We start from the raw sequence: 10,788 nt of genomic DNA, 5'->3' as shown, positions 1-10,788 counted from the left end.
AATGTTTGACTTTATTTCAAGTCTTAAACATCCCTTTCCTTGAGTTATGGACAGTCTACAATTAGAATAAGATAGAACTTCCAGATGTTCAAGCTGGTTTTAGAAAAGGCAGAGGAACCAGAGATCAAATTGCCAACATCCGCTGGATCATCTAAAAAGCAAGAGATTTCCAGAAAAACATCTATTTCTGTTTTATTGACTATATGGCATTACCGACTCAATGGACATGCGTTTGGGTAGACTCCGGCAGTTGGTGATGGACAGGGAGGCCTGGCGTGCTGCGATTCATGGGGTCGCAGAGAGTCGGACACGACTGAGCGACTGAACTGAACTGAACTGAAACAGATGAAATGGTAACCCCCATCACAAATCTCTCCCTGCCCCACCTCATCTATTTGCATCCATTGCTTTACATGGAGGCCCAAGAAGCCACCTTGGATAAAAGTCAAACCATGTGCATAGGCAGGATTCAGACATGCATAGCTGCATCTTCTTCAGAAAATGAGGGGCAGGACTGGGGTTTGGAGAGCAAGAGGGTAAACTGCAAGAAAAAACTGTTATTGCCAAGAGAATAGTGACACAGAAGAGAATAGCTAGAACAACTGCCCAGTGGGGGCCCAGTGGAGTGCTGGGAGCAGCAGCTGCCACAGAAGGATGGTTCAAATGTCATGAGGCAGCCCAGGCTCCAGGACATTGGGAGGGAAAGAAGCTTTAAAAGTAGAGCTGAGTTTCTGGGCATATACTCAAAAGAATTGATTCTTTTGAGTTCTCCAACAGATATTTGCACACCCATGTCCCTAGTAGCATTATTCACAATAGCCAAAAAAGGTGGAAACTACCCAAATGTCCATTGGCAGAAGAGCAGATAAACAAAGTGTGATTATATGCATACAATAGAGTATTATTCAGCCTTAAAAAAGAAGGACTTATAGTCTAACTGAATTCCAGGTGAGCTATTTCAAATCCTAATCGATGATGCTGTTAAAGTGCTGCACTTGAATATGAATGCCAGCAAATTTGGAAAACTCAGCAGTGGCCACAGGACTGGAAAAGGTCAGTTTTCATTCCAATCCCAAAGAAAGGCCAAAGAATGTTCAAACTACCACACAATTGCACTCATCCCACAAGCTAGCAACCGACTCCAGTGTTCTTGCCTGGAGAATCCCAGGGACTGGGGAGCCTGGTGGGCTGCCGTCTATGGGGTCGCACAAAGTCGGACACGACTGAAGCAACACAGCAGCAGCAGCAGCACACGCTAGCAAAGTAATGCTCAAAATTCTCCAAGCTAGGCTTCAACAGTACATGAACCAAGAGCTTCCATATTCAAGCTGGATTTAGAAAAGGCAGAGGAACCAGAGATAAAATTGCCAACATCCATTGGATCATAGAAAAAGCAAGAGAATTCCAGAAAAGCATCTACTTCTGCTTCATTGACTACACTAAAGCCTTTGACTGTGTGGATCACAACAAACTGTGGAAAATTCTGAAAGAGATGGGAATACCAGACCACCTACCTGCCTCCTGAGAAATCTCTAGGCAGGTCAGGAAGCAACAGCTAACTGTTAACATAAAACTGTTAACATAAAACAACGAACTGGTTCACAATTGGGAAAAGAGTACGGCAAGGCTGTATGTTGTCACCCTGCTCGTTTAACTTACATGCAGAGTACATCATGTGAAATGCCAGGCTTGGATGAAGCACAGTTGGAATCAAGACTACTGGGAGAAACATCTATAACCTCAGAAATGCAGATGACACCACCCTTATGGCAGAAAGTGAAGAGGAACTAAAGAGCCTCTTGATGAAAGTGAAAAAGGAGAATGAAAAATCTGGCTTAAAGCTCAACATTCAGAAAATGAAGATCATGGCATCCAGTCCCATCACTTCATGGCAAATAGATGGGGAAACAATTGAAACAGGACAGACTTTATTTTCTTCGGCTCCAAAATCACTGGAGATGGTGACTGCAGCCGTGAAACTAAAAGACACTTGCTCCTCAGAAGAAAAGCTGTGACCAACCTAGAGAGCATATTAAAGAGCAGAGACACAACTTTACTGACAAAGGCCTGTCTAGTCAAAGCTATGGTTTTTCCAGTAGTCATTTATGGATATAAATTTGGACCGTAAAGAAAGCTGAACACCGAAGAACCAATGTTTTTGAACTGTGGTGTTGGAGAAGACTCTTGAGAGTCCCTTGGATTGCAGGGAGATCCAACCAGTCAATCCTAAAGAAAATCAGTCCTGAATATTCATCAGAAGGACTGATGCTGAAGCTGAAACCCCAATACTTTGGCCACCTGATGTGAAGAACTGACTCATTGGAAAAGACCCTGATGCTGGGAAAGATTGAGGGCAGGAGGAGAAGGGGACGACAGAGGATGAGATGGTTGGATGGCATCACCGACTCAATGGACATGGGTTTGGGTGGACTCTGGGAGTTCATGATGGACAGGGAAGCCTGGCATGCTGCAGTCCATGGGATTGCAAAGAGTCAGACATGACTAAGCGACTGAACTGAACTGAACTGAAAGTACTGAGGTCTGAGATATACTGGGGAAATCTGAGAGACAATGGCTGCAGCTAGTTGGGAATGGCATATGCTTCTCAGAATTCCTAAGGTCAAAGGATGTGTGGCTGTCTGCCATAGGTGAGATGTTAACCTAGGAGAGAGTAAGATCTTAAAGGGGTTCCCAACAGGTAGTTTTGGGTTGTGGGCATGGTTGGCCCATCATATGTTAACAAAGTTAGGTCATAAAGATCTCATATAAGTCAGCAATAAAAAGACTGCTGCTGCTGCTGCTAAGTCGCTTCAGTCATGTCCAACTCTGTGCGACCCCATAGATGGCAGCCCACCAGGCTCCCCCGTCCCTGGGATTCTCCAGGCAAGAACACTGGAGTGGGTTGCCATTTCCTTCTCCAATGCACGAAAGTGAAAAGTGAAAGTGAAGTCGCTCAGTCGTGTCCGACTCTTTGCAACCCCATGGACTGCAGCCCACCAGGCTCCTCCGTCCATGGGATTTTCCAGGCAAGAGTACTACCCAATTTAAGAAGGAGCAAAAGATCTGAATAAACACTTCTCCAAAGAAGTTATACTAATGGCCAATAAACACATGAAAGGAGTCTCAATATCATTAGTCACCAGAGAAATGCAAATCAAAACCAGATTGACATATAATTTCACACCTACTGCTACTGCTAAGTCATGAAGTGACTGAAGGTTGTGTCCGACTCTGTGCAATCCCATAGATGGCAGCCCACCAGGCTCCCCTGTCCCTGGTATTCTACTAGTAAGGTGAAATTAAAAAGATAAGTATTTTCAAGAACATGGAGAAGTTGGAATCTTCATATATTTCTGATGGGAATGTAAAATGGTGCAGCCATGTTGGAAAATTATTTGGCAGTTCCTCAAAATATTAACCATAATGCTACCATATGAACTAGTACTTTCACCTAAGCATCTATCGAAGAGAAATGAAAATATATATAAATGCAAAAACTTGCACAAGAATGTTCATAGAATTATTCATAATAATTGAGAAGTGGAAACAACCCGAATGCCCGTCAACTGATGAATGGATAAACAAAAGGTGTTATACCCATACAAAGGAATATTTTCTGGCCATAAAAAAGGAATGAAGTACACATCTATAGCATGGATGAACTTTGAAAGTAGCCAGACACAAAAGACCACATACTGTATGATTCCATTTATATGAATTGTCCGGAATAGGCAAATCCACAGAGACAGAAAGTAGAAAGTGGTTGCTTCGGGCTGAAAAATGACTGCAAATGGGCATGGAGTTTCCTTGGAAGCTGATGAAAATATTCTGAAGTTAGATTGCAGTGATGGTTGCAAAAACTCTGTAATTTCTAAAAGCCACTGAACTGTATACTTGAATGGGTGAATTTTATAGTGTGTAAATTTATCTCAATAAAGCTGAGGAGGATGTTGCTGCTTGTTTTTGACTGTGCTGCTCAGCTTGTGGGATCTTAGTTTCCCTCAGTTCAGTTCAGTTGCTCAGTCGTGTTCAACTCTTTGCGACCCCATGGACTGCAGCATGCCAGGCCTCCCTGTCCATCACCAACTCCCGGAGTTTACTCAGACTTGTGTCCGTTGGGTCGGTGATGTCATCCAACTATCTCATCCTCTGTCGCCCCCTTCTCTCATCTTCAATCTTTCCCAGCATCAGGGTCTTTTTAAATGAGTCAGCTCTTTGCATCAGGTGGCCAAAGTATTGGAGTGAAAGTGTCAAGTCCTAACCACTGGACCACCAGGGAATTGCCATAAAGCTGTCTTTTTTTAAAAAAAAAAAAAAAAAGAACATATACACAAGCACAAAAACATCAATAATTAGCATAAATGTTTCTGATAAAATAAAGACATGATGACTAGTTAGTACTTTAGGGTGCTGGTGGTCCTCATGGTGCAGGTGGTAAAGAATCTCCCTGCAATATAGGGACCCCGGTTTGACCCCTGGGTTGGGAAGATCTGAGGAGAAGGAAATGGCAACGCGCTCCAGTATTCTTGCCTGGAGAATTCCACGGAGGTTGCAAAGAGTTGGAAATGACTGGGCGATGAACACTTTCACTTCTTTATGGTGCATAAATGTCTTCTATAACCTACCTCAGGGCATGCAACAGTCAAAACTCAGGTTCAAGGCAATATTCTGGGTCGAGGCAAGCTAGGACATAAGTGTAGAATCAGAACAGGCTAGTAAGGGGAAAGGGAACATCCTAGTATCAGGCACAACCAGAAGTGGAGGCCACGGGGCCACTTATGGGGAGTCAACAATCCATTTAGAGTTCTCAAGGGAGCTTGATAAACTCAAGCTAGATTGAGACCGATGTTGTAGGAAGAAGAGACGGGAGAGAGAGGTTCAAGTTAATGCATAGGGTGCTGTTTTATTGGTATTTCTACAAATTTAAAATCACAGCAGGAAAGGTTTAGGACAAAATGCCTTTAGCCTTAGTGATAGCAAATTTTAAGTCTCAAAGGCTTTTACATAATTGGCACAAAAAGTTATCATATATTGGGTGGTCAGTTCTAGCTAGCTCTGAACTTTCAGTGAAGCTGAACTTAACTTCATATTTATGGTTATTCGGGATGAAATAACCTCATGAATTTCCATTCTCAGGGACTTTATAAACCAAACCCAAGAAGTTTGCTCAAGACTCTTTCTTATTTATCTTCTCCACTAGTTTCAAACACATAACGAGTATGTTTCCTCAATGATGATGCAATCACTCAAACAAAAAAATTTTTTTAAATTTTTATTTATTTATTATTTTTGACTGCTCTAGGTCTTCACTGCTATATACAGGCTTTCTCGAGTTGCGGTGATCCTGTTTTGTTGCAGTGCCTGGGCTTTTCGTTGTGGTGACTTCTCCTGTGGAGCACGGGCTTTAGGCACATGGGCTTAAGTTACAGCACGTGGGTTCTAGGGCACGGGTTGGGTAGTTGTGGCGCACAGGCTTAGTTGCTCCAAGGCATGCGGGATCTTCCGGGACCGGGGATCAAACTGGTGTCCCCTGCATTGACAGGTGGACTCTTAACAACTGGACCATCAGTGAAGGCCAAAACAATTTTTTTTGGTCTTAGGTAACAATTATTTTATCTTTAGGGTCAGTTCTTGATTCAGAAGGGAACATAGAATGAAATTAAGGTAATAGGATCTGAAATCTGGATATATCTTACATTTTCTAGCTGTTTGACTTTGGGCAGGTCCAGACTTCATCTGATCTTCATCTAAAAACAGAACTAACAACACCTACTTTCCAGGTTAGGAGGGTAAGGATTAATGGTAATGTATGTATTTTCCCTGGCAATTAGGAAGGCCTCATAAATGATGGTTTTTATTATGAAGTCATTGAAAATTCTCCTACAGTCAATGCAAATTCAAGTTTTTAGCGATTCATTGCTCCCCCCCCCCCCACTGTTTCCTGTTTTAATGTGTGATATTCCAGGCTCAGTTACTATTCAATCAATAATGGTTATTATATTTCTCTGGTATAATAGTGACATGATGGATTTCTCTTACACTTATTATAATATTGCATTTCTCTGAATCTTAGATGCCATGTGTTTTAAGATACTTTTCAGTTCCAGAGACATTAAAATGTGAAACCAAGGGCATTTTAGAATCAATGAAATATAGTTGTCCTCTACTACATTTGGACCCGCAGACTGTTACTGGTCCAGTTAACAGGCTGCTCAAAGCCTAATGTATATTAGTCCCTTCATCCCACATGACCAGATCACTTAGAGTCAGGCTTCTATTTTCCAGTTAACCTAATACCCTGATACCCTCATACCTAATATGTCATATCAGTAAACACACGTTACATTAGTTTTTTCAAACTCAAAGAGAACCTCTTTACTACCAGTAAGGATTACACAGGTACAGCCTATTGACACATTAAGCAACACTGGTACACAGAAAGGATTCAGAGTCCACGCCATGTATGCATTCCATCGGCTTGAGGGCAATCCAAATCAACATGTCACTAACCAACGATTGCCCTGTTGGAAGCAGGGTTAGTGGGGGGGAAGCAGGGTTAGTGGGAACAAGCAGAGTTAGTGGAGATAAGCAGGGTTAGTGGGGGCATATGGAAGAGCCTGGGTTTCTGGAATTTCAGTTAGTCATTTTCTGTCCTGTTGTCAACAAAATGTAAATACAGAGAGGATAGTTCATTTTTTGTCATTGCTCTTCAATATTTGTTTAATCCCTGTTACATACCAAGAGTATAGGCTAAGGACTGGGAATCCAGAAACAAGATATTGTCCTTGGTCTTAAGGGCCTTACGTTTTAATCGTAGAAGAGAAACCAAAAATGACAGCATCATGCTATGTTTGTAGAGAAGTGTGCAGGGCTCTCTAAGGAAACAGAAGAAAGGAACGACAGAAATCAGACCAGGGGTACATGATAGGAAAGTTTTATAGAAAATGATGCCTGCACTTGGTTTTGAAACATAAACAGGAGTGAATTACTTTCCAAACGGAGGGACAAGAGTTGTTTAAACACTCTTTTATGTTGGTGGATTTTACCATAATTTTTTTAAAATTGGTAGGGAAAAATGCAGTCTTTTGAAAGACTGCTGTGTGTTTGGCAAAGCCAGCAGGAAAGATGAGTGTTGGGGAAAAGAGGTGGGACAGGCAGTGATAGCCAGGTCCTGGAGGGCCTTGTTTCCGGAACAGATGTTTGGAATTAACCGACGAGAATGGAAAACCAATCAGGGGTCTGAAGGTAAGGGGCGAGCGGAGACGCAACGTGGCTGCATTGAAGGCGGAGCACACGTGCTCCCGTGTGAAGTGGGCGGCCGGCGAGGGAGAGCTCCAGGCAGCAAGGCTGGTCCAAGCAGGGATGCAGGGACGCAGAGCCCCGCAGTGGCAGTGTGAGAAGCAGGAAGCGTGGTGAGGATCGGCAGGAAAGAGAACTGAGAGGGCTTCGAGGGTGAGTAAACGCAGGAGGTGAGTGAGAAGGAAGAATTTAGACCGGCTCCCGTGTTTTCAACGTGGGCAACAGGTGGTGCCATTTCCCAAGAAGCACTGCTCTGGAAGAAAACAGGCGGCATTCAGATTCAAGGGGCTGCCCCTGAGGGCCCCGAGGAAGGGGCAAAGGGGGAAGGCGTCCTAGTCAAGGCAATAGGAGAAATAACCGACATGTGCACAACACTCTACAGATTACACAAAACTGTTATTGACAAGTGAGATGTGACTGGAGCAGACAGTGTGTTGGGGGGCAGGATTCTTAGGGAAGTTTATGTGGTTGGGAGGAACAGCCTGTTTACAGAGAGCAGTGAAGATTCAACCCTGGAGGTCCTGCTAGATCCAAAAATTCGAAGAAACTCCAGAAGGGTTGCATTTAGAGGTAAGAATATTCAAAAATATTTCTTCTTCAACTGGAAAATTCCGACTCTTGAAACCAACCAAAAGCAAAATAAAAGAAGGAAAAGTAAAGAAGAAATTTCCATCTTCAATTAACAAGGAAAAAGTTATAAAACAGCACTGTGAAGGTTAGGTGCCAAATAAAGAGAACTTTGACCTAAAATATATGAGAATGCAGAGCCAATACATTCCTACATAGACTTTGACAGAGAAATTGATTTATGTAAAATTAAGTGTCGCATTCCTGAGAAGTACATGCAGTGATGGTCAGTGTTCTGCAACAGATGTCCTATTTTTATTGTAAGAGAACCTCTGACTTCTTTAAATTGATGTATAATTGATTTGCAATTGTATGTTAGTTTCTTGTGTATAACAAAGTGATTCAGTTTTATATGTATATTCTTTTTCAGATTCTTTTCTATTATAGGTTATTACAACATGGTGAATATAGTTTCCTGTGCTATACCAGGACCTCTGAATTCTAGCTGAGCACATGGCTGGCTGGCTGGGATAAAGACTACATTTGTCAGCTTCCCTTGCAAATGGGCATGACCACGTGACTGCCTATGAGCTATAAGTGGGAGCCATGTAAAACTATGGGAGGTTTGCTTTTGTTTTCATTTTTTAAGGAGCTTTTTTGAGATATAAAGCACATACCACATATAAATGGAATCATATAATATGTGGGGGTTTTTTGTGATTGGTTTCTCTCATTTAACATAATGTTTTCAAGGTTCGTCTATGTCTCAGCACGGATTAGTACTCCACTTCTTTTTACTGCTGAATATGTATCTAGCACATTCCATTTACTCATTCCCACCAGCAGGGTGGCTGGAATGTGAATGTGAACATGGGGCTGGAAGATCTGTCGGGACAAAAAGTTAAGTGTGTGTTGAGACAGGTGGAGCAACAAGCTAGGAGGAGCCTGGACCATTTGAGGAACACAACACTGGTCTTGTCACTGCTTCTGTCCCTTGGAATGACGGACTGTCTTATCATAGTAAGGATTTGAAACAGACTGGTTACACCTTAGTTACACTCAAGCAGACAGATCTTTTATTAAACAGACAGAGGATAGTACACTCCCGAGATATGGTAGTGGGCCAACCCCAGAGGAGTGGCAGTAACCCAGCTTGGCTTTCCTTTTTATACTCCCCTGTATCCTTCTCTTGGTTCTGCCCTGTGCAAAACAGGGCTTGTACCTGCCACCAATCAGGAAAGGGAGTGCAAATGGGTGAACCATCAAGGCCAGTTGACAGTTGCACGTTATATGACAACAGGCTGTATTGTGCATGTCTTTCCCATAATTCAGTTTGTTATACTCAGAGGTATGTATGTATAGAATATTTCTGAACCCTTGCTGCTGCTGCTGCTGCTAAGTCGCTTCAGTTGTGTCTGACTCCATGCAACCCCATAGACGGCAGCCCATCAGGCTCCCCCGTCCCTGGGATTCTCCAGGCAAGAACACTGGAGTGGGTTGCCATTTCCTTCTCCAATGCATGAAAGTGAAAAGTGAAAGTGAAGTCTCTCAGTCGTATCCGACTCTTAGCGACCCCACGGACAGCAGCCCACCAGGCTCCTCCGTCCATGGGATTTTCCAGGCAAGAGTACTGGAGTGGGGTGCCATTGCCTTCTCCGTTCTGAACCCTTAATGGGCTCTTATGGTGGTAAAGAACCCGCCTGCCAATGCAGGAGATGTAAGAGACATGGGTTCGAAGCCTGGGCCTGGAAGATCCCTTGGAGAGGGCATGGCAACCCACTCCTGTACTCTTGCCTGAAGAATCCCATGGACAGAGGAGCCTGGTGGGCTACAGTCCATGGGGTTGCGAAGAGTCGGACACGACTGAAACAACTTAGCACACACACACAATGGGTGCCTACCTGCCTACGGTTACTTGAGGACACAGCTGTGCATCAAGGGCACATGTGCCAGAGTTGGAGAAACCCTTGTGCCTAGGTAGGATGCATGTGCAGGAGTTGGAAAAGTCTTTGTGGTTATTTTTGTGGCATATCTGTGAGCTCTCCTGGGTGTGTCTGGGATGGGGTTTAGAGATCAGGTTGCATCCTTTTCAGCCAGGCCAGCCATCACTGCTCATTCCTTGTTCAGTTCAGTTTAGTTGCTCAGTCCTGTCCAGCTCTTTGTGACCCCATGGACTGCAGCACTCCAGGCCTCCCTGTCCATCACAAACTCCTGGAGTTTACTCAAACTCATGCCCATAGAGTCGGTGATGCCATCCAATCATCTCATCCTCTGTCCTCCCCTTCTCCTCCTGCTTTCAATCTTTCCTAGCATCAGTCTTTTCAAATGAGTCAGCTCTTCGCATCAGGTGGCCAAAGTATTGGAGTTTCAGCTTCAGCATCAGTCCTTCCAATGAATATTCAGGACCGATTTCCTTTAGCATGGACTGGATGGAGCTCCTTGCAGTCCAAGGGACTCTCAAGAGTCTTCTCCAACACCACAGTTCAAAAGCATCGATTCTTTGGCACTCAGCTTTCTTTATAGTCCAACTCTCACATCCATACATGACTACTGGAAAAACCATAGCCTTGACTAGGCAGAGCTTTGTTGGCAAAGTGATGTCTTTGCTTTTTAATATGCTGTCTGCTGCTGCTGCTGCTGCTGCTAAGTCGATTCAGTCGTGTCCGACTCTGTGCGACCCCATAGATGGCAGCCCACCAGGCTCCCCCGTCCCTGGGATTCTCCAGGCAAGAACACTGGAGTGGGTTTCCATTTCCTTCTCCAATGCATGAAAGTGAAAAGTGAAAGTGAAGTCACTCAGTCATGTCCGACTCTTCGTGACCCCATGGACTGCAGCCTACCAGGCTCCTCTGTCCATGGGATTTTCCAGGCAAGAGTACTGGAGTGGCTAGATTGGTCATAACTTTTCTTCCAAGGAACTCA

The sequence above is a fragment of the Bos indicus genome, chromosome 26 (genome assembly GCF_029378745.1).
Source record: "Bos indicus isolate NIAB-ARS_2022 breed Sahiwal x Tharparkar chromosome 26, NIAB-ARS_B.indTharparkar_mat_pri_1.0, whole genome shotgun sequence".
Lineage (NCBI taxonomy): Eukaryota > Metazoa > Chordata > Mammalia > Artiodactyla > Bovidae > Bos > Bos indicus.
This window is presented reverse-complemented; position numbering follows the sequence as displayed.